General features: G+C 38.4%; 1 protein-coding gene across 3 annotated transcripts in view; it reads right to left on the bottom strand.

The window, feature by feature from the left end:
- Positions 1-20,601, bottom strand: part of LOC150087442 (uncharacterized) — a 667,812-nt gene that overhangs the window by 404,541 nt on the left and 242,670 nt on the right. For all 3 annotated transcript variants that reach the window (XR_016546883.1, XM_090372072.1, XM_090372073.1), the window contains exon 4: positions 10,611-10,700. The gene's annotated coding sequence lies outside the window, so the exon portion shown is untranslated. The remainder of the gene's footprint in view (positions 1-10,610; positions 10,701-20,601) is intronic.

The following is a 20,601-nucleotide window of genomic DNA, read 5'->3' as shown; positions in this document are numbered from 1 at the left end:
TTATTTACATAAATACATAAATATTCTCTATTTACAATCATTCGAACCTGTGTGAGAAACTCTAGCAGAAAATGGAGCTTCTCTTACAAAATTATAAAACCCAACAAAACTGTCACGATTCAAAAGTAAAAGAAATGCATGTATGCACACTCAATGACATTTGTGTATTCGTGTATGTATGTGGCCTGTTTGTAGCGGCTCCAGGACCTGGGTCCATCTCCGTAAATTGTCTACAGATTCTGACTACAGAATCTGTGTAAACAGGGCCTGAAATGGGAGCAGCCAACACATGTTTAGGTAGAGTGTAGAGTGTATTTAGTGTCAAGCGGCAGATGAGGTTCCCCCCCCCCCATCTCTGCGTTGCTTTCATTATAGGTGTGCCAGTTCACTGGAAAGGCCAGAGATTTAAAAGTGTATTGATATTGCATACGTATAGTGTTATGACATGTTTAGATAAGTGTAAGGGTGTGTTGTTGTCATACGGAACCGGGGGTTTTCCCCATCTCCGCGTTGTTTTCATTGCGGTGAGCCAGTTCACTGGGAAATGCCAGAGATTTGAAAGTGTGTGGGAATTGTTCACGTGTGGTGTTCTGTACCGTTGTTCATCTGGTCATTTAGCCGTTGGATCTCAATTGAGGCCCAACGTTGCCCCACTTACGTCCCGTGGAGGCAGACCAGGAACCCAATAGCCGTATATTCACTCTGGCAGGTCCTGCAGCTTAATTTCCTGGGATTTCGGCGACTAGAACCGAAAAAAAAAAAAAAAAAAATCTGCGCTATTGTGGGGGGGGGGGGTAATATCGCTTAGATTTGCTAGGCCGAGTTTTGGGCGTTAGATAATTTTATCAAGTTAAATTTTTGATGTGTGGGGCTTTCGCTATGATGAAGGTAGAGAGGGGAGGGAGACCTAAGATTGTGGGGGAAACACAGAAATATAGGGCTAAGAGTACATAGCCCCAGTTTTCAGTGGGGCATGTCCATGCCCCACCAGAGTAGAAGTTTGGGAGTGGAGGGGAGAGAACATAGAACGTCTCCTCCCCCTAAGGAAGTGGGAATAATAGGTGAAGAAGGCTAGGGTGCCCTCTTCAGATCGCCATCAGGCTGTTTGCAGCTGTGTTGCGTTTAGTCTGTTCTCTGCTCTCTGTGCTGCGTTTAGTCGGTTCTCTGCTATCTGTGCTGGGTTTAATCTGTTCTGTTTTGGCACACATGGGGCAAGCCCCGTCCTTGCTTTTCTTTTCCGTGTGATCAGCACTCTTCTTGTCCAAATAATGGTCTTGAGTACCCAATCTTTCCTTGTGATTCTGGTTACCACTCCGGAGTATTCTCTGATTTTTCTTCCTATGTATTTCAGATGCGGCTGGAACGTCAGGTTTTTATCTAGGATAATGCCCAGATACTTCAGTTGGTTCACAAATTTCATGGTTACATTGTTGATTTTAATTTGCGGGGATCGTCGTAGTTGTAGAGTCCCCTTTAGGAGGATCGATGAGATCTTCTCTGAAGATATTTTCAGCTGGTTCCTTGATTCCCAATGCTGCAGCCGCTTCAGTGCCTGATTTGCCAGCGTTTCCAATTGGGCTCTGGAGTCCGCCTCTACCGTCAATGTCAAGTCGTCCGCGAAGGCGTGCGCTCCCATAGAACTCAGGTCCGTCATCAGGAATTCATCGAGGACCATTATCCACATGTTTAGATACAAAGTAGAAAGTGTGTTGAGGGTCAAACGGCACCAGGAATTTCTTCTATCTCCGCGAGTGTTCGCCGTATCGAGGGACAGTACTCTGTGAAGACCAGAGATTTAAAAGTCTGTGGATCATGTGGTGTGTAGTATGTTGTGCCCATTGTTCTTCTGGCCTATTGGCCGTCGGTGGTAGACGTCAGAGTGCCCGGCGCATGGATGACTGGACCCAGAGTATCCCAGCACAACATCCCCCCACAAAGAATGACACCGCCGCAACCGGCTTGTTTTCGTCCCACAGTGAATTTGGTCCATCGTCTTGGACGAGTTCCTTGGGATGGACTTGGGGATAACTCAACCCCTTGCGTTTGCTGACTATTTGGTTTTGGTGATGCATGGCGATACAAGAACTGATCTCGAGGAGCGCGCAAATTGCGCACTGACTAAGCTCCAGGATTGGGCGGCTATTCACCGACTAAAGATCCCGGGAGAGGAAACAAAATGTATATTGCTCAAGGGAACGCTCCAACTACGAAGATCACCGGATATCAAAATTGACAACACCTCCATAAGGTTATACCCAGAAGTCAAGTATTTAGGAATCGTCTTAGATATGAAGCTAAATTTCTATCCTCACTTGAAATACATGTCAGAGAAAATAAAAAAAATAGTCGGCCATGATCATCCGTATAAGCCGTGCAGACTGGGGCCTTAAGCGCCGGGTTTTGGCCCTCATCTATAATGCCATATTTGTCCCAATAGCTTGCTATGGAGCCTCAATATGGTTTATTAGGACCTCCATCGACCGAAATGCTGTAAACTAGAATCCATACAGCGTTCTATGCTCCTTGCCGTAACAAGGGCGTGCCGCACAGTAAGCACCTCAGCTCTACAGGTGCTAGCAGGATGTATACACCTAGAGGTAATAAGAAGAGGATTGTATCAACGGTTGAAGAGTATTCCCACAGAAACAGCAGGAATCACTCTTAACCTTGATAACAACCCCAAACAGAAAAGGAAGAGAATCTCTGAAATTATGTACAGGACCTGGCAAGAGACATGGGGCACCACAAACAAAGGATTAATAACCAAAAAGTTCATTCCCTCTACTACATTTCTATTGACAGGCCACGGACCCTTTAAAGAGAAGCTAACATCCCTAGGCATTGATGATTCACTGTGTCACTGCAGGGCTGAAGAAACGTGGGATCACGTGATGTATGATTGCCATGAATATGACGAGTTCCGACTAAGGTTTGCCACTAAAATCCAAGATAATCCCCGGCATTGTGAGCACCTGATTATAATGGACTAGCAGCGCAGCACCGCCTTTACTGAGTTTGCACAGTCTGTCATCACTGCTAGACGGGTTAGGCACCCGAACACCACCCATTGAAGATCAAAATAAGAAAATTCCTGGATATGACAGTCCTCTCAGAGAAAGGAAAAAAAAAAAAAAAAAAACCACTCCTTCGTTCGTTCGTCCCAGGAGTGAAGACACAACCACCAGCACAGATCAGCTGCTGCCATTAGGCCTCTCTAGCGACGCTCCCTTGCGTGGTCCTTTGCTTCCACTCCCCGGGCGGGAGGGGGAGGGGGAGGGGGAGATTACCCCTGGTCTCCCCCCCTCGCCGCCCATCTTTTTCACTCTGGTGGGCCTTCTCCACTGACTTGGAGTTATCTTCTCTATGAACCCCGTATCTCTTATCTTTCCTCCCCAGTCTTCAGTCTCCCTCCCCTTCTCTAACTTACAACTAGCGTCCGTATCAACTCGAAATTGCTTTAGCCCTACACCCAAAAACTTAATAACATAAAATCGCCCAACTGGTACTCCTTTTGTTTTGGCTGACCCCTATCTATAGGGTTTTTTTTCAGGTCCTTGCCACTGAAATCTCAGGAAATTAGGCGGCAAGACCTGCCAGAGTAAATAACTATGATACTGGGGTACCTGGTCTGCCTCCATGGGGTGGAATGGGGCAACGTTGGGTCCCATAGGGGCCCAGTGGCTAAATGACTAGATGAACAACGGTACACGACACTATACATATACAAAATCCATACACTTGAAACCTCTGGCATTGACAGTGTTCTGTTTCACACCCACAATGTATAGCACGCGGAGATGGGGGAAACCCCTGGTGTCGTTTGATACTAAACACACTGTACACACTCTACTCTGCATACAGGCGCCATCACTTCCCCAGTTAAACGACGCACACGTACCCGGCCGTCCACCTGGTGCAAAAGGAAACGTGATTCATCGGACCAGATGACCTTCAAATCACTCAAAGTCCAGTTTCGATGCTCGCGTGTCCATTGTAGGCGCTGTCGCCGGTGAACCGTGGTTAGCATGGGCACTCGGAGCGGCCTGCGGTTACGCAGCCCCATTTTTAGCAAGGTCCGATGTACTGTATGTTGTGACACATTACTCCCGTCACCAGCATTCCAGTTACCGGCGAGTTGCGCCACAGTCGTCCTTCTGTTGCCACGTACCATGAAGGAGAGCCTTTCCTTACCTCGAGCATCGATAAGCCGTGGTCGTCCAACACCTCGCCGGCGGTTCGTGGGTTTTCCCTCCTCGGACCACTTTCGGTAGGTACTAACCACGGCTGACCGTGAGCATCCCACCAGCTGTGCCGTTTCGGATATGCTCTGACCCAGTCGTCTAGCCATTACAATTTGGCCTTTGTCAAACTCGCTTAGGTCCGCTGCCTTTCCCATCTGAAAAACAAAAGTAACACTGATTAACGGAGCTCAGTATCAGGTGTTTTTTATACCATGTCCTGACCTGCGCAAGCGCCGTAGTTCACCTGCAGTTGCTTCGATTTGCATAACGACTCGCTGGTCATAATGTTTTGACTCATCGGTGTACATAACCTAACCTAATCTGTAGCAAGTTTTATATTAGGACAGGGAATTGAGCAGCCAGCTAATGGTGTCCCAAATGTTGATGTGATTAAACACACCAGACTCACGATTAAAAAAAAACACGAGCCCTTCGCATATAATCAGTATAAGGTTAAATAAAACTTTTCTTTACTATAATAACATGTTGCTTTTGTTTAATTATATCAAGATGAGCAACTTGTCCAATTTCTTGATATATTGGGAATTTTTAAATTTTTAAACCCCAGAAAGTTATTCAGAAATTCCAAGAATACTCTGTGGCGCTATACTCCAAAATCATTTAAAATGCTTTCAAGAATTTTAGTAATATGACCTAACTGTATGATGCCTATTCGATTTATGCGTATCAGTAAATTAGTTTCTTATTAACGTACCCCAACGGGGTACGTTAATAAGAAACTAAAACTTATATTTAGGCCACTCGAATAATTAAATTCATCTGCCGTGCTGTGTGTCTTAGTCTGTTAATTGCGTGTGTTCTATAGTCAATTTGTCTGTTTTGCTGGACGAAAAACCCCAGTTTCTGGGGGAAATAAGAAACCAAAGTAGGCCTTTTGACCTTCAGCCTTTCTACATGTTTAGGATACTGTTAGCAGTTGACAGCTCTATCCCACAAAATTTCTTCTTGCGCTGATTGCAGTGAGATATAACAATTAGAATTCATTACTTTTATCTCATATTAAGAGATTGTGACCCTGCTTTTAAGTGAGTATACGTGTTTGAGTGTTTCTCTTTTCAAAAAAAAAAGAAAATTACAAAGAGGGCCTTTCGAAACCTAACAACTAATTAATTGATTTTAGAGATGAGGTAAGAAAAATTCTTAAAAGAGACAATTTATGTATGGGGACTCTTTATGGGAAAGTTAGCTTAAAATTAATGATATCCTGTTTGTCAGCAGGCGTTCTCTGGAATAATTTTTATAAACTCCTCTACTCCTGTCTCTTGTTCCTCTTTAATTGCCTACAAGTACTCTAATTTACACTTCATAATTCACTTCAATTAACTGCCACCGGGAAGACATACATTATGCACAATTATTTCTACAACTAATTAAAAAAGAACGAAGTATTGGGATGAAATAAAAACGCACACAGCAATATTTATTGTCGTATTAAATTTCTTTCTATCTCTGACAAAACTATTCCAAGACATTACTTAGGCACCAACTTAACGTTAATAGTAAAGACAACAAATTACACTACGTTCTTGCTATCTCATTTTGGCGAATACTAACCATACCATTTGTAGACTAGTGTATGATCGATTTATGAAAGACATTTTTGGAACTGTGGACCGATGACATAGTTCTTCTGCTGGTAGATCGATTTAGAAAAGCACATCCCAATAAACGTTTTCATGTCCCAAAATAAATTAACTACTTAAGAGTTTTTACCAAGGCAACTGAGTCTATGAAGCGTTACCATATCGTGTTTGTGAATTTTATGGTCAGTTTGTTTTTTCTAGAATATAAAACCAACGGCTAGCGACAGAATTGAACTCAAGCCTTTAGCCATTTCCACCTTAGGACGAGTGAGGGGTGGAGAGAGAGAGAGAGCAGTAACCCTATCAACGGTGCTACTCGCGAGAGCATTCAGGGAACACACAAGAGCATTCAGAATAAGCTATTGTTGAAATTCAATGCGAACCATTGCCAGCATGATTGGTTAATTATAAAGGCCAAATCTTTGCCCTCCGACACCTCCATTTTGTAAATGATAACATTGGAGCTAGATGTTATAATTTGTAAACTGTATCTATACGCATGGCAACTATAGATTTTCAATATAATCTGTATTATAACTTCACAAAATAATAGCGCCACTGTGCATTTAGATGGATTGGAATTCAAAAATATTTCTTGAAAAAAACGCTGTGGAGTATATTTGGCTTTATTAAAATTAAAATTAATCTTTTCTTTTTTTTCAGTCTTTTAGTCCACTGGCAATATGAATGGTACATTATAGAGTTCAACTTCAGTTGGCACCGACGCCACAGTATTGAATAAATTATCTCGATTTTACAATACTTTTGTGTCGCTTGAAAATAAATAAAGGCGACTGTTGGAGTTGGAATATATTGCAAAAGTTCCTTCTGTTGAATTTTTTGTCAAGTGTTTGTTGTAACGCTGAAAGCGATTTCTGTTCGCAGCTTGCGCAGCGTTTTTATTTTGAGCTATTCTTTACAACCTCAGTGACGTTTGACAGTTGAAGGTTCGTGTCTGTTCAAACCGCAGATTTAGTCTCCAGATGGAGGCGCTGTAAACACTTGTCTCTTCATGGAGATCTCCCAGGATTTGTAGAAGTGTCGGAGCTAATGGTGAAGTCTTGTGCTTTTTCAGTCAACGGGGACGCCATATGTAAGAACGTTGAAGTGGATGGTGCCAGAAGATGCGCTCTAAGGAGGGGAAGAAGATCTAAGCAGACCCTTGAATCCATATTCGGTGTCAATGGAACTCTGAAAGTGAGTAGCAAAGGCTGGTGTCCTGTGGACATTAGCGAGAAGTGAGATTAGCTCTTCTCTTAGGATACGCCAGTTTGAGGTTGTTAGAATGAGATACATCTCGCGCCGAATTCAACGACGAGATAAAACAGACAAGTTCGGTTCTCCTCCCCTTGCAAACGCTGCCCCAGCGACTATTGGCAGTTTCTCGTTGTCATGGGAACGCATGGTTTGTGTTTGTGGCGTGGCATTTTTCGCAGGACGAGACGCAGTTGAAAAACTTTCGCGATTTGCGATAGAAGTGACTGGCGCCAGCGAACATGTAACGATTAAAGTTGAAGAGGAGTACTGTGTGTGTGTGTGCATCGTACATAACGCCGATAATTAAACTCATTGATTCTTTGCACTTAAGCGTCTCCAGAATTTTTAATAAAGATTTGGTATATACCACACCTTGTAAACGACTCGAAAATGTCTATAAATCTATACGTTAAGCCATTTCAGCTTTCGATTGAACTTCAATTTCTAAAGGACGTGTACACTACTTTAAACAGTATCGAATATTTTATCTTTGGAGCAAGAGAAACAGAAATCGCAGTAGAAGAATCAATCTCAATAGAAGAATTCGGCGAACAGCTCTAGAATAGCCAATTAAACTAACTACTGTTTGAAATCAGGTGCTAAACAGACTTGATTTGCATTTTGTAGCTGATGAACATTTCGAAAGTATCCGAAGAAAAACATTCTTGACCTCAAAAAAATGAATTTTTTTTCAATATCGGAGAGCACATTGCATAAATTGCACACGAAGCAAGCAAATATTTACATCAGTTATATAAACCAATGACATAATTTGAAAATGAGTAATAAATATTAAATATTATTTCACTTTAAAGAACACACTTTACATTATTTTTTTTTCTGTTCAGTAACAATTTTAGTAAACATACAGTATGTTGTAAAGATCGGTTTGATCTCAATTTGATTCTTTGTCCTGATAACAGAAAGACAACCCTGAATTTAGAAATAGTGCCATTTTCATTTTTGTTTAGTAAATAGTCTGTATAATTAATGTAATGTGTATTCTTTAAATTTAATATTTATTTATTTATATTTCTACGCATTACAGGACACAGACCCTATGACAGTGCGTAATATATTAGCAATAAATTTGCTTAATACATTCTACACGATAACTCAATACTTTAAAAATACAAGTATTGATTTAATTAATACTTTACTTTAAAGTATTAATTAATCTTAAATTGATAAATTAATACTTTAAAGTAAATAAATGTAAAGGAAATCACGAAAGCAACCTCTTAATATATAAAACAATAACAGAGAATACATTTATTAGCTATGAATAGCATCCTATATGATTGACACCCATACGGAGTTTATCTTCAGACAATCACTTTATACGAAAATGCCTAATTTCATTCCAATTTATATTTTAATAACATTGGTATGATTTGGAAAATCTTAGTTGAGCAATAAGCTGTATCCTATATAACTAATTGCATACGCTACACTACCAAAAATACTCGGACATAGGTTCCTTTGATCCACATTGCGGTGTGGCTCCTTCGTGGAACATTGTCAACCAGTCCCTTGTAGCTGGTAGCAGGAATTTTTTCCTTCAGTGTGCAGTCGCCCCTTCAGCTGTAGTCGATGGGCACACTGGCTATACCTTTATTTGGCGTTCCATTTGTCCCAAAAGGGTTCGATTGGATTTTCAGGTCTTGATTGTGTGCAGGCCAGGCAATACATTGGACTTAGTTTTTCTCAGACCAAGTTTTTACATTGTGCACTGTATAAGACAGAATATTAACCTGTGTAAAAATGGGACCTACAGTATGGATATGGAGAATGTCTGAGCAACGTCATCGAGCGCAGTGTATTTCGCTCGTAGTGAAGTTCGTAAGAGCGGGAGACCGCGGTGTTGGAGGCTGCTTCTCGCGGTTCAGCGATTCCTTCTCATGCCAAAGTATGGGCATTACAGAATTTATTCTCAAAAAAAAAAAAAATGCTTCTATTTAAAGTGAATATACTTCCAATTTTGGACTTGGCTGCAATCTGGAACCCTCACACTACAACTTTGATACAACAATTTGAATCTGCAAATGAATTTCATCCACAATATTTTTAGTATTCTATAGGAATCCGTCTCCTTACTTTGAGCTGCAGTCATTAGAAACATGACGAACTACCCTGGGTCTTAAACTTCTATAAACAAATCTGATCCGTCATCTTACGTTCCATGCACCGGTGGCAGCTACTAGATAGAAGGTTTTCAACATCTGTAGTTCTGGGTTAGAAGTATCCAAGAACTCTTTTAAATGAACTACGCAATTTACGAGTATAAATCACATGACTTCTATTTAGCTTTCAGGTAGAGGTTATCTTGATGACGACAACCTACGTGAATCTGTTCTCATCAATCTATGGTGAAAACATATTATAAGGATATTATAAGAGACTAATATTAACCTTATAATATATCCTGCATTTTATAAATAATGTTATAAGATAGTGTTTCTAACTTATCTTTCTCTTGTAATATCCTTTCTTCATAGGATTTGCGGGATAACCAATTAAAGAACAATCCAGAAAAAAAACTATACTCTTTTCTTCGTGAGAAATATTGCGTTATTGACTATGAAACTGTATTTGCAACTATATTTATCGGCAATTCCTGTCTTAGTTTTTTTTTTGCTTGCATGACCGTTTTTTGCTTGCCTGAATTCCTATTTTAGTTACGGGTTGGAATTTTTTCATGTGGAACAAACAAAAAGCCCTTATTTAACTGCTCTACTGTAATAAGGGGTACAGCTGTGTAATTGATAAACACAAAATAAAGAGAATATGAAGAGCAACCTATTTTAATCATACGTGCCCTTTAAATTAGTAAATAATTTTTAAAAATCCGTAGACATAATTTTGTTGGCAGATTTAAGTCCAGCCTCCATAGCTATATCTTTGTTTTTGTTGAATTATACTGTATGTACTGTAGTGTAAGTAAGTTCGATTTTGAGTTACATCAGAAGTTTTCACTCACACACACACACCAATATATTTAATCGCAAAGAATGAAGTAAAATGCGCTTAATATCTGTATTAGTGGGATGGTTTGCTCATATTTAGTTAAAAAAAAAAAAAAAGCTCTTCATAAACACAACATGTCCTTCCCCCAAAAAAAAACAAGTGTGTGACCCTCCCAGGGGATCCCCACACTTTGGAAATCTCTCAAGTTAGGTATCAGACATTTGTAAGAAGTTAATATATGGATTTTAATTATGAAATGAATAAAGCTGAATTCTTTAAAACGTTTTTCCTGAATGAGATGAAATACTGAATTATTTTTTAATGTGTGATCTTTCACCTGAATCAAGTAAAGTTACTTTACTGGATTCAAGTGAAATAGTATATAAACAATTGGCAAAGCCGTATTATTTAAAAATTAATGCTAACACATATGTGCCTTTTTCTGAAAGAAAAGCTTTCAGAGTTATCTCTGAAAAAGGGTAAAAAAAAAACTCCTAGCTAATGTATAGAAATAGCACATAAAATAATCTGTTATAATTACCTCTTCATATCTTAGATGATGTAAACTGTGGCAGCCACGACCAAGTCGAATCCGTCCAGTAGAGGCGGTATCTTTTTTGCCAAGTGGTTACTGAAATTATACAAATAAATATCAGATATTGTTGATATTAATTAATTTTTTTATCATTAGTAAAGGAAAACATACATTTTTTGCTTTATATTGTGATCTGGTGTTAATTTTAGAACAGTAATAACAAATTTAAAACTGATTTAAGCTTCGTCGGCTTCACAATGTCATTCTAAAATATATATACAGTATAAGCAGTGTATATATATATATATATAAAAACCATGCTTAATCTATGAATTTATATTTTATCTATGAATTATATTTTCCGTGAGAAAAGGAAATTCTGATTGCGGGATTTCCCTTGTCCGATTATTTAAGGAAATTTGGGATGGGTCGAAAAATCTTTCTAAAAGAACTAAATGTAAAATATCATGAAAATCCGTCCACTGGGAATTGAACGTGCGGGCAGACAAACAAACAGAGGGTGGACATGGTGAAAACAATAGGCGCTTACTTATGCATGTAAATAAAAACTCCACGTGCTTATCCCTTAGTTATTAAATGCCCTTGCCGATTTTACTTTTAGTATTAGCCGTAGGCTTTTGTTGCTCTAACAATAATAAATAAATAAATAAAATTACTATATAAAAATAAACAACGCAAGTGTTTTCTTCCTGACGAAGCAACCGTCCAGCTTGCCTCTGAATTTCCCCAAGCTGTCCGCCTTAACTACCCACGAAGATAATTTATTTCATAATTAACTGGCTGATTAAGAGAAAATTTACTACAATCCAATATCCTTTCTCGTAATTTTAATTTATATCTCCTAGTTCTGAAATTATTTATGTAAAAGTGAAAAACTTTCGATTTTATTCATTTTACCATCTCCTTCTCAGATCCTTATAGAACTCAATCAGGTCTCCCTCTAAGGTACCAGGTTGTCAAGCTCTATAGCCCAGATATTCGAAGTTTTTCCTTGAATGGATACCCTTTTTGAAGATCTCACCATGCACTCCTTCGCTCCTAGATTTTAGACTGAAGAGTATCATTTTTCCAAGGAATAGTATATTTATAATTAGCCTCACACATTTTATATTTAATCTGGTTTGTATTATAACTGAATATGGATTTTGTTACGGCCATTAAACATCCAACTGAAAACTCCTAATATAAACAGCAAAGGGTTGAATTTAACTGTCTCATACGAATCTTCATTGCTTGCTTGCTTGGCTCATTAGGCTTGCTTTTTTATATTTCTCTTGGTTTACATGTTCCAAGGCCATATTTGTTGGTTTTCTTTGGATCACTCATAAGGCATTTATTGATCTTTTCTTTCTTTCTTGTATTCGATCAACTTATCAACGAATTTGTCCTCGATTCCAGAATGCAAAACGAAACACAATGCGCGCGCAGCCACCGATCTTCTTTCTTCTTTGTTTACTGTCACCGAAAATTTCAGATTTTTCTCCTGTCCATAAATCACAGGAGCAAAAAGGAGGAAAAAAGAAAAACGAAATACGATTGTAAAATGAATTTATTCTTAAAGTTAGCATACACCAAGCATTTTATGGAAGACCCGATATTCCAGGCAATAAACAACATTCGCTTGGACAGAGGTGTCCTTGACCTACCGCCATTTCACCATTTTTCTTTGAAACAGTTACTGGAAGGCAGGGTCCAAATGTCTCTTCCTTTCGCTGATCGATAAAACCTTATTTTACATCATCCACTGCCAGAAAACCGAATTCTTCTTCTTGCCGAATGATAGCGATGCTGGTTAATGGGGACAGGAAGAAACCTTGACTTAATACGAAGTTCTAAGTGACGTTTTAAATCTATGCGAACTCAATTGAGATACAACAGTCGTGTGCACCTTACTAAATTCTTAGAATGGTCCACACAAGATGATTAATCTATTTCATTCCCGATTTGTAACTATCATTCCGTACCTACGAATAGGCTGTATTTCGCGGTGCCCAGATTATAATTTAAATCGTATGGGGCACAAGGAATTCAGATTGCCATCATTAGATGAAGTCTTTCAAATTACCACTAATAATTAAAAATAAAAAACTAAACATGTAATGGTTGTCATAATACTAGTTTCAGTTTTCAATTCGAGTAATGTGCAAGAATTAACAGAGTAGGATTGTTCCTGTTTTATTTGAAATTATCATACAAAAATGAGTCTCCCGATTATTAGTGCGTCTATCCCACAATGTCCATATATGAAAAAACGCACATTGATATGCTGTTGTCTCTAAAACTTTATACTCAACAAAATGTACTTTGTACAATGCGTAAAGAGCCGTTAAATCAAGACATCAAATAACCAGGTTATGAACGCTGAATAGGTCAATAGTTAATTCATAACCTGGTCTGTCTGATTTATCAGGTCTTGATCTCTAAGCACTGTCCAAAATACATTTATTTCAGCCAACATAGATTAATTCTTATTCGGCTTTTACATTTTTGGCTACTTTACCGGACTTGGAATACTCTCGATACTTGAGTCTCATTATCTGCCACTTGATCTAGTCTTCCTTCAAGGGTAATCGGTATATCATGCACGACACCTATTTCTCCCATTGCAGGAGACTGCACTATTATTGCAAGAGTGCGGACTCCTGCAATCTGTTCACTCCTGTAATCTGTTCACTTCTCGTTAACTATTGTATGTTTTCTTCCTCTAATTGACCACAATAATGATGTACAGTATTGAGAACAATTTTTATATTTTATTTTTCCGAACGCTGAATTATTAAAAGAATAACAAAAACGTCTTATTATGGCTTAAGATCGGGAACATTTCCAACTATTGAAAGGTAAACTCAACTTGAAGAGTAGGCAACAGAGCCGTTTAGCATCTCTCTCTCTCTCTCTCTCTCTCTCTCTCTCTCTCTGCCAATCCCGGAGAAAGAAAGAAAGAGCGAGATTATATAAATATGAAAATATTCACACATTAAGCGAATTCGTATTATATTTTTTTATACTGTAGGGTGTATGCATGCCTGGCTTAATTTTTTGTCTGCTTCTGGCGAAGCCATGCAAATTGCGAACTGCATCTAGGATTAGCGATGTCTTAACGTGCGTGATTCCCATAGCGATTACCGCACTGCAGCCAAGAGGACAGTATCAACTAGTTTGACCATTGTTTGCAGGAGCTGTAAACTTTATTTTCTGTCTACTAGCAAGCAACTGCATGGACTCTCCCGCCAGTGTAGAAAACGGTTGTTCTTCTCATCTTCCGAAACTGAAGCGATTTAACTATGTACTAAGGTATCAGTAAGATAGCATGCTGTGTAGTGTGCAGCATGCAAATTACGACTAAACGCATTTTCGAAATACTTCAGTGGTTCCTTTTTATTAGATTATACATTGTTTGCTGTAATAGCATTTGTTTAGTCTCGCAACTTAGAATTAGATTACTGCATTAGTCCTAATACAAAAACACCACGTTTTTTTTCTACAGAGCCAACTCCAATACATATTAAAGAGTTGTTACATCCGATGGTTTATTCATCAAATCCCGCATGAAATACCTTCAACTTGCAAGCACAGAATAAGAAATAAGTCTCCCTTTATTTTGCATGATCCACATCGCCTGTTACTTTAAGTTCATGTCGGCTTCACACAAGAGGAGGAAGAGATGAAATTCAAACAACCCAAGAAAAAAAATAAGAACCTAGAGATGCAAGAAATGAACCTTGTTACTTAGTGCACATTCTATTCATCAGTGAAGCGATGGTGTTTGCAATGATCATATAAGTATCATTATCGTGACAGAACGAAGCGTTCCTGATGTTTAAAATCCCATGAATTTGCACACGCGTTGTCATTGAATCAACGTTTAACTTCCCTCCCCACTTTTCTTTCTCACTCTCCTCTAGACCGAATATTAATAACATCTGATGTTTTACACCGGTGCTCATTGATTGCTGCTTCACGACAAAGGATTTTGTCCCCTAACTACAATCAAGTTAAAGACCACTTATAGCCCAATTATAACTTCGAGTACACAGACACACCTTTCACGAGTAGGCCATTCAAACATAGGATAAATCAGATTGAAACGGAAAGGAAAAAGAAAAGAGATGTACCTGGAAAATAATCCTCACTAGCTTAGGAGGATTTTGCATGCCATTGGATTATACTGTCGATAAATTAAAGGATTGTATAAGTATATTAGCAATTATGGAAATAGTGCAATAATTTATAAAATAACTCATTTATAAAATTATATATAAATTGAATTATTTTTCCGTAGCCTGTTAAAATACCCCAATGCAATTCCGGAATTCAATACGAGTTCTTGGAGCCTCTCCACAATAACCAAAAGTGCGTTTTTTAGAACCCGATACAAACTCGGAATACAATCTTGCGAGTTAATAAAACATAGATGCGAAATGCTTTCTCACGTTCTTTACAAATAATCTTGGGTGTACCTGGTTTCTTTTTCACCACTTGCCCTCGCGGGCAGCACAGTTGGTAGAATCGTCGTCCTCCCACGCCGGGTGGAAAATACCCGAGTTCGAATCCCGTCGAACTCAGGTATTTCAGGTATATGGTAAAAATGTGAGGAATTTTTATGGGTCTTTTTCACAACGTGGCTGAGTTAGTTGTTCTGAGGCGAGGGTAGCATGGTTTTGTTTTTTCTCCAGGAAACTCGGGTTTTTTTTGCCTCGCAAACAGAAAATCGACCACAGAACACTCAATTTACAGACGATATACACGGAGCAATATGGCCTTAGTCGCCGATGCTCCTAAAACCCCACTACTATAACAATAACACCACTTGGCATAACAGTTATGCAATTTTATATATATAAAAGAATTTCCGATAGTTATATATCAAAATTTTTATTTTTGCTATTTCAGTATTACGTATATTCGCTATAGACATGTCTTTTTGATATATTTGAGTTGTTAAGTATTGCTAAACTACTATAAATTTTAAACTTATTTGTTGAAAAAGTAACTAAGTGCTATCCTCTTGTAGAGGGATTTTTTTTTTTTTTTTATAATGACAGCACATGCCTGAGCTCTAATTTATCACCGATGTGAGGACAGATTTCACTAATGTATCGTCTACACTCTACAGAGTCCTGCAGCATTATTGAAACGATTTTCTGGAAAGAAAAAAACCAAAATCGACATTTCAAGATGCCATGGAGTCATGATAACTTACTTAAAGAACTCTGAGGACTTCCTAATGAGTACGTACCCTGTGTTAAGCACACAGATTAGTTCTATTTGCATGCAGATCGTTCATGAATCTTGAAGCTCTGTATAACATTCTCGGGAGTGGCAGTAGTCATTTACGACCAGAAATTCTTAGTGCCTCTCAGTTTAAGCCTTTTCCTTGGGATTCGGCTGTGTATATTTGGCGTATTCTTCCTTCGATGTAGTGTTTTGATGACTCTCTCCTTCCCGAGCACAAGAAAGTTTTCTTACACGTCATTCAACGAAACTATCTGAATCTTTTGTTTGCTGCTACCACCGTTCCTACCCCACGTCAAATGGATGCATATTTATACGCACCGCTGAACTTTTTACTACAATTTCCAACTTTTCCTTTGCTAGAAATTTCGCTCTTGCGCAGCCACCTTATATTGTTAAGGAACAGGTGAACCCTCTAGTTGAAAAAGTTCTGGAAAATTTTTGTTTTCTTTTGACTTAGAAGGCGCGTTAATACGGAATTTTCGACTTTGCACTTATGTGATTCAAACGTGCGTTCTGGTAGCCAAATATTCTTATTTTGTGATCACTCGAGAAGCAATGGGCAGCTCTCGCTATTGTTTGTCACGTTATCACGTAATCAGAAGGAACTCAGCATAATGTATTACATGAATCATACAGATTTCTTGGTGTAGAAATCCTCGTTCGTTTTGTTAGTTTAATATTTCACTAACTTTGGGAAGATATCGATAGCCTTAAATGCTTAACATTCGCTTCATAAATAATTCACTAACGCACTGTAGGGTTTCAGAAAGATGATATTCGGACTCAATAACGTAATTAGTCGACTAACTATTCACAGCGAATTGCGGTCGATTGCGTGACATTTATATTTCATATCTTTTATGAGCAGACTGTGGTAACTTATTTTGCCTTGAATTCTACTTATTAGTTCACTGACTCCGTTTTATCACATTGCTCATTTAACACCAGGTTGCGTTTAAATAAAAATTACTCGTGCTCAGTAATTATTACTGAGCATGAAATAATTATTATTTTACAGGCAGACGCCTTTTCCTAAACCACAACATATTGGCTAAAAACAGAAGTTGTAAAATCGAAAAGAGGTTTCAGACACTGTCTCCCCTGAAATTTCTGAACTATATTTATTTATTTACTATTGCTCGGTGGATTAGAATGTCTTTTGAGACGATACGTGCTTTACTAGGACCGGCGGCCCACCTTTCCGTGGTGTGGACGAGTACCCAGAATCATCTCTTCAGGTGGCTAATGCTTCTGGGTAGCCAAGTGGCCAGAATGCAAGAATGCACACTTCTCACACAAACCTACACCAATAACGTTTCTGGTCCTTTTACAGTTGATTCTGTTCTTCATAGGGACACGAGGTGGAGTTGAACAGGCGTTTCAGTTGAGGCCCTTTACATATACACACATGTCCACATTTACTATTGCTCAACTAAATCAGAGCGATTTAAACTCCAATACAAGTCGATGTGGCGCCTCCGTAGCCAGGTGGGAAGGAGCAGCAGTGCCTAGCACACGCTTCTTGATTAGACCGGGGTTCGAGCCCGTCACCACCAAATACGGAGGATGAGGGAAGGTCAGGGAATGACCACCGCATATCCCGGAGCAATATGGCCTTAGTTGCTAATGCTCCTAAAATCCAAATAACAAACAAACAAGTCGATGTGTATTATATCTGCGAGGCCAATTAGTCGACGTTCATGTTTTGCAGGTGAAAAAGTTCAGAATACTTCACGCAACAAATTGTAACGACGTTAACTGCCGCATCTCTTAATGAATTCAGTCTTTATATTTATTTTTAAATAAAATTAATATTAAATGAGAATCTGAACTTTTAATAATTAATATGTTTAATTATTAATATGACTCGTATAATTAATGTTTTTAATATTTTATCTAGATAAATAAGAGATTAATTTATCCAAAAGATGATATAGAAATCGCCTTACTTTGTCTATCGCCCTTCAATATATTATCTTATGATTGTGCTGTATTTTAATGTATTTCATTTTTGCATTATCGCATTTTAAATATTCAGTTTAACCTCCATCTTAGGCCAGATAACTATGTCAAAACGTCCCTTTCATCTTTGAATGAAAAGGACGTTAAGAAAATTTTCCAGCCATCGACTGCTTCGAACCCAGACTAATGACGAACGACTAAAAGCTCTTTACTCAATACAGAGGTCAATACATATTTTATAACGCCTACAATAAACTTTATCCATCCTTAATGCAAACGAAATCAGATTCTCATTGTGAATGGTCTATGTGCAAAATCAATAAAATTTTCACTTTAACAGGGGTGCACACATGAGATCAGAGGAGTTTACAAGATAGAGATTGCTGCATTACTTTGTAGTATCACATGGATTCGAACATATGGCACCGAACTTGAAATTAGTTTGATTGCTTGTTTTCAATGTTTCGAGGTACTAAGGCTATGAGGCACAAGTATATCGCATCTATTGTTTGCTTTAAAAATTACCAGAGCACAGGCTCTGAATATTTCTAATGTTATTTTACTTTCTATAATCTCTGCATGCAGCAATAATTTTTGATATTTCTATTTGTATTATTACTATTTTACTTTTAATATTTCTGTTTATATTATTTCCAACTGCCTAAGTCTACATCGTTAGCACGCGCTTCTCTCTCATGTTGGCTGTTTGCATGTAGCAGAAAGAAATGCTTTCAATAGACTAAGGATAACCAGAAATACTCCAGAGAAATGAAGAAGGATGTATATTCAGATAAATTCTAGACCAATTGCATCATTTAGGGACAAAGTCATATGAAACATCATGATTACTGAGACATTACGGACTGGAGGAGAAAACGATGTACAGTGTGTGTTGTTGGAAGACACTGTGACTGGGACCCACCAACCCCCTCCTCTTCAAACCAAATGAATATTAATCGGGCTAGTATCATTCAGTAGTGTTCCAGAGATATGACAATAACGTTTCCCTCCTTTTTTCTGGCCTTCACAGCCACTAGATATTAATCCAATGAAGCGTTCGTAGGGTGATGTCGAGGAGGTCATTAGCCTATGGATCGGCTTCTTTCCACTATATATAAATTTAGATATATTCACTTATAGACTGGACAGTCTGCATAAGTGAATATATCGGAGAAATCCTTACCTTTTATTTATTTAAACTGATTAAATCAGTTTAAAGAGCCCCCGTGGGTAGCAGAGTTGGTAGAAGTGCCGTCCTCCCCATATCGGGTGGAAAAGATCAGAGTTCGAATCCCGTCGATCACGGGAGGAATTATTATGAGTTTTTTTCACAATGTGGCTGAGTTAGTCGATCTCAAGCGAGGGCAACATGGTTTTTCTGCCGGAAACTCGGGTTTATCATCCAGCAAACAGAAAATCGACCTTAGAAAACACGAAAATTACACGGAGCAATATGGCCTTAAATGCCGATGTTTCTAAAACAAAATAATAACAACAACAACAACAACAACAGTTTAAAGAGTCGTGATGTCGATACCAATGCAAATGGCTTTTTTTCTGGAAGTAGTTGAAGACAATATTATTGTCGTTGAGTCCCCCAAAAAATACACTCTGCTCATAAAGCATATACTCGTGCATTTACCTGCAATTTTCTTTCTTGATGCTTTGAACTTTTTAATGATCATTTGGTTAAATATATCCATGTTATAGACGGACGCAATTGCGTAGAATTTTTGAGACATTTCAGGCTGTTATTCATAACAAGCACATTTATGATACTTAATGAAAAAGATAACTTTACTTCATATTTTCAACTTTGGCATTTGCAGGACAAGTGTTTAGAACTTCATCAGTATGGCTGTTTCTTGGGCTTTCGAAGAAACGTTACCTACAGTGGTCTTTCCTGGACTTCAGAAGTAAAAGCTCCTTCCAGTTTAGTTGGTGAACCAAGTAGTAGAAAGTTTCTTTGCAGGACGCACTATGGACTCCATGCATTGGTACTTGAAAAGTATAGTCAATATGATAGGGGATGATAGCTGTCTTTGTAAAGTTTTAGGTGCATCAGTGATTTAGATCATATTGCGCCATACATATAACGTCTGTAAACTGCGGGGTTCTGTGGTAAATTTTCTATTTGCTGGGCGAAAAACCCGAGTTTCTGGCAGGAAAACCATGATACCCTCACTTTAGACTGTCTGAGTCACATTTTGAAAAAGGCCCGTCAATTCCTTGCGTCGTTGCCCAGGAACTCATGTGTTTTCCAAGCTATGAGACGATAACTGGCAGCTAAGATATCTCAAGGCAGTGTGTTGCATTGTTCCCGACTATTGACACTTGTTTTGCAATGCAAAGATTTATCTCTCTAGAGTACTGAGAATTTTGCTTCTTAGATTTCTTTCGTTTGGCGACTGTTAAAACTGATGCAAGATTGAGTTGGGTAATGCCTCTCTCAAGACTGTGAGAAGACTAGAAAGTTGATTGCATTAGGACATTTATTTTACTCTGAAATAACAAGACTGTGAGACTATAAAGTTGATTGCATTTAAGATATTCATTTTTCTAAGATTCTTGAATGAGAATTAGTCATCATAAGACCATACATTTCCTCGTTAAATGGATATCATCAATGTAAAAATAGATTTGGTTGTCAATCAGCACCCAGGAAACTGAGGCTTTGTTAGGTGTTCTGAGGTCGATTTTTTTTATTAAGAAACATCCCAGTAAAAACGAAAAAACTCTGAACATCCTCTTCCTGAGACCTGATAACTCAATCTCA

Source organism: Mastigoproctus giganteus, chromosome 4, assembly GCF_048544385.1.
Source record: "Mastigoproctus giganteus isolate SK-2022 chromosome 4, ASM4854438v1, whole genome shotgun sequence".
Classification (NCBI taxonomy): domain Eukaryota; kingdom Metazoa; phylum Arthropoda; class Arachnida; order Uropygi; family Thelyphonidae; genus Mastigoproctus; species Mastigoproctus giganteus.
The sequence above is the reverse complement of the archived record's forward strand: the minus strand, read 5'-3'. Positions and strand labels throughout refer to the sequence as shown.